At 55.8% G+C, this 4,254-nt stretch overlaps 1 protein-coding gene across 1 annotated transcript in view; it reads right to left on the reverse strand.

The window, feature by feature from the left end:
* SCNN1G (sodium channel epithelial 1 gamma subunit) overlaps positions 1-4,254 on the reverse strand; it is a 37,413-nt gene that overhangs the window by 14,717 nt on the left and 18,442 nt on the right. The window lies entirely within an intron of this gene.

Consider the following 4,254-nt stretch of genomic DNA (forward strand, 5'->3'; position numbering starts at 1 on the left):
GCCGCTCCCGGGCGCGCCGGGCACAGGGAGGGCTCGGCGGAGCCCCGCTCAGCGCCGGCCCGGGGAAGGCCCCTCGGGGGCTCCGGCAGCCCCGGCGAGGCCCTGTCTACGCGGGCTCAGCTCCTCCGGGCACACAGCTCCGTCTCCGCGGGCGACACAATGCCTTGGCTGGGACCATGGCGTTGGAGCGCGGGTTGGACTAGATGTCACCTCCTGAGCTCCCTTCAGCCCTCCTTTTCTATGATTTCTGTGATTCGTCCCTGGAGTTCTCCTCCTGTCCGGCCTAAACCTGCCTTGCTGCAGCGTGCGCCCCCGCTGAGACCCGCCCAGCCCAGCGCCATCCTCTGCAGGGAGCTGGAGGCTGCTATTCAGCCCCTCGGTCTGCCCTTCTCCAGACTCAGTCGGCCCAGTTCCCTCAGCCGCTCCTTGCTGTTGTGTGTGAGATCCCATGTCGTAGGGCGGAGGCATAGATGTGGAGAATTGGAGGCATAGATTTTTTGTGGCGTGTTTTATTGGACCGACTACCTAGCTGGGAGAGCCACTGGACAAGCTTTTGGGCATCAGGTTTTCCAGCGGCCTGAAGAAGAGCACTTGACGCCTGCAGGGCCAGTCAGAGATCACACCTACTTGGGCAATCCACACCCATCCTCCTTCAGCCCACTTTACCAGCAAAGCACGGCTGCCGCCCACGGCCGGTCTGTTTGCTGCCCCAGGTACCCGCAGGCTGGTGGCAGACCACCAGCCAGGAAGCATCCCACGTGGGTCTTTGCCAGAGCGGTACTTAGCCACGTCAGGCTCAAGTCAAGCAGAAGGCCGGGGAGATTGTCACCAAACAGAGTATCTAAATGATATATGTATGGCACAGGCCTTCCAGGTGCACAGAAGGTGGTGCTATGTCTATACCAGTGTGTCAAATGTAGTTGATCTATAAGGTGCAAATCTACCTGGCTTTCTATGTGGGTTTCTGTCACGCACGGGTGCCTGAGGAGAAGCAAGTGAGCAGCGAGATTGATAGACATTAGCCCAATCATGAGGAAATGGGCTTGCTGTGGAAAAGGAGGCTTTTTCTTTTGCCTTGACAGTCTGACTGCTTCCCGCTGTCTTAGTCAGTGGAGTTTCCGTGTGTGCCATCGGCGTGGGGCTTGGCTAATAGCCGTGGTTGTGTCATTTGAGGAAAAAAACATGCCCTGCCTATGATGAACAGTCATTGTCTTTTTTGATTTCCTTGCAATGGTTTTCCTCTCCCACACTCTGCAGCCAGCCCTGCGTCCCAGGGAGTGTCTGATCTGTATGAAGTTCTGGGTCACTTCCAGCTCATGGACTCAGCAGTCTTGCATCACTGAGCTCCAGAGCTAGAAACAACTTCATGTCTAGAATTTCAGGGTTTTCCACTGGTGCTGCCAATGGGGAGAGGCTCTTCCCAGGGTGCGAAATCGGCTGTATCTGGAAGTCTTCCATTACCACGCTGACAGGGCGTGAGACGACCCTTGAGGTGTCTGCAGGCTCCGCTACCAGCGGAGGGCTGGTGTCCTGAGCCACGTGGCGCCAAAATGACAATTGTTCAGGTACCAATGGACTCTAGTGGGTGATCAGCCTCATGTCGATGCACGATGTGCAGTTCCTGCACACGGAAGAGAAGCGCTCCCCAGCTTTGCTTGTTTTAGGTTCGGGCACTGGAAACCATCGCCATGGCATGCGAGCACCCCTTACTTTAAGGTTGGGGCTGGTAAGCTCCTCTGTAGGCTTCATGCAGCCTTTGCCCTCCCTTCCCTGAGTTTTATGGGGCAGAGAGAAGGGCATTTGTGAACATCCCAGATTCATTACTTGCCTTCCGAACCCCACTCTGAGATCCCCCCGGTTGGGGGCATGAAGGTGAACCCCTCTGTTATCATGCATCACTTCAGTGACAGATTCAGTGGGTTGACTTATGCCACCTTGAGTCCTGCATAGTACAGTACCTACGACTGGGTGTAAGAATCAGCATACAAAAATTAAAACACCGTGTTATTCCACGCGGCTGCACAGGAGTAGAACACATAACAGATGTGGGTAAGGCTTCGGGGGAGAAAACACTCGTGAACGAAATGTGACGTCTGTGGTAATGCTCACCAACCTGTTCAGGCTAGAGGCCGCAGCCAGCAGTGTGCAAACACACAGAACAGTCCAAATCCCACGACATGCCTGGAAATGAAAACAGAGCAAGGGAACTCCTGTGGTCGACGGACAAACCGCACAAAAGCCCACATTTATACTGGCCATGTCCTGTGTGATCTGTTAGGCCAAGTGTTTTCGCCTCGTGGTCTGCAGACCCATCTATGTTTAAAGGGGTTGCAAAAGATGACTATGATTAATCAAAAGCATGTGAATACCCACAGTTACAATTCAAAGCGGTCCACACCGCCATTCAAATTTTTGTAGGGGTCTGCAAATGAAAAAAGGTTGAAAACCAGCGTGCTAGGCCTTCCGAGCTGTCAGCGTGGTCCTTTCTGATGTTTCTTGGAACTGCCTGTCAAAGCTCAGATCTACCTCTTCTGAAGCACAAGAGCTAAGGGCACACTTTCCCTAGCACGTCCTAATGCAGAGACGAACTTTACTGAGTAGGACTGTCTCATAAAATATGTCTGGAGAGAGTCTAGCCCAGCGGGGTCCCAATCCTGACTGGAGCCTCCTCTGAAACCTGTGCTAAGGAGAGTTGTTAACAGACGGCTGAGCTGTTCTGATTCCAGCCGGGAGAGGGCAATGGCACACGCAGGCACGGGGCATCACAGCACCGCCAAACTTCACAGGGCACTGACTTACAGGAAGCCACAGAAAGCCAGACATGGGTGTGCTGCGGTAAAATCGCTGTGACAAAACCTGTCAACAAACCAAAGTACCTTGAGATATAAGTCACGATGTGTCAGGCGTGTACAAACCACCGCCGTGGTGAAGTGAAGCCTGTCTGCAAACCACAAGACCAGGAAGGCTGAACTGCCTCCAAAGGTGGGTCGTGTGTTGTGTCGCACTACGTTACATAACTTGACATTGATATAAATAACACTTGTTCTTAGCCAAAAGGCCGAGAAGCGGTGCAAGATGATACCCAGTATACAGGGCTCTGACCAGTGCAGAGTTGGTCTATACTGGGCTGCATTGCCAGCCCACTGGGTGGGAATGTAACCCTGCAACCAAAGACCCAGTTACCCGTTTGTTTAAACATGTTGGTGCCTCCTTTGAGTGAGCCTGGCCCTGTGGCACCGCTCTGGAGCTGTCCTAGGTGGTTGTATTACTTTTTTCTAGACCTCTGGCCCCCAGCATGTGTTCGCCCCGCTCCAATGAAAACGTGACTGTGACTTATTATTCCAAATATCATGCCTGTTGCCTTGGTCTTATCTTGGTTTGATTGCTTGTCTTCACCTTTACCTCCTGTGTTTGGACTGCACATTCACAGGGGCAGAACCTCTTTTCTATTAGATGTGTGTACGACGCGGGGTGCAATGGGGTAAGATCAGGCCGGGAGCCCTGGGACGGTACAAGCGCTGGCGAAGGGTCGGCTCGTACCACGGGATCCGGGCTGTCGCGAGCAGACTTAGCACGTCGTTACAGCAGCGGTGAGAGTGCTGCGCCCGCTCGTCGGTGGAGCTCTCGACCCGGCGCCCTGCTTAATGAATAAACGCAGGGCCCGCTCTGGAGCTGCTGCCAAAAGCAAATACCTGAACGCGGAGGGAAGCCAGGCACGGGGCTTAGGAATCTACCAGCGAGGCAGGCCTGGAAAAATTAGAGCGCGCGTCAGAGAAACGCATCAATGACAACGATTAATGCCGGAGGAACGAATGCCACGACTGTCCTCCCAGCGCACCGTCCCAGGCCACGGCGACCGATCCCACTGTCCCAGTGCGCGGGATCCAAGTGACGGCACCCACGACACACGTGCCCGGGGACTGGCGCTGTCCTTTCATTGTGATATCTGCGTTGCAGGGGTCGCAGGCCAGGCCCCTCGCGCTGGGCTCTGCCCAGAGCCGGGCGGCCTCGCGCGTCAGGAGACGACGGGCCGCTGGCTCGCGACGAGTCGACAGCTCCGGCGGGTCACGATACCCATGGCCTCCCTGGGAGAGATGCCGACCCGGGGGCGGTCGCGCAGACGGGGCAGGGGAGCGACGGCGGCGAGAGCAGGCGGTCGGTGTGTCCACGCGGCAGCTCTTCCGCTGCTGCAGCCAGGTCCTCCTTCACGCGGCTCTCGCCAAGGAGGCGGCAGACCGGCACGCGCGCCACGCC

Source organism: Alligator sinensis, unplaced genomic scaffold (assembly GCF_000455745.1).
Source record: "Alligator sinensis unplaced genomic scaffold, ASM45574v1 scaffold1164_1, whole genome shotgun sequence".
NCBI lineage: Eukaryota > Metazoa > Chordata > Crocodylia > Alligatoridae > Alligator > Alligator sinensis.